The sequence below is a fragment of the Vespa velutina genome, chromosome 18, assembly GCF_912470025.1.
Source record: "Vespa velutina chromosome 18, iVesVel2.1, whole genome shotgun sequence".
Taxonomy (NCBI): Eukaryota; Metazoa; Arthropoda; class Insecta; order Hymenoptera; family Vespidae; genus Vespa; species Vespa velutina.
The window spans coordinates 2,266,519-2,266,725 of NC_062205.1; positions in this window are offsets into that span (position 1 = coordinate 2,266,519).

A 207-nucleotide genomic window follows, 5' to 3' on the forward strand; every position below is an offset into this window, starting at 1 on the left:
GTTCGTTAGAAATTCGTCCAAAAGAACAAAAAAAAAAAAAAAAAAAAAAAAAAGAGAAGAAAAAAAAAATGAAAAAAAAAGGATAGAGAAGAAAGAAAAAAAAAAAAAACGGACATTATATCGTAATACGTAGGAGTAATTTAATTTAATTCTTAGGACGAGTCTGATGTATATATCAGACTATATATATATATAAATATATAAATA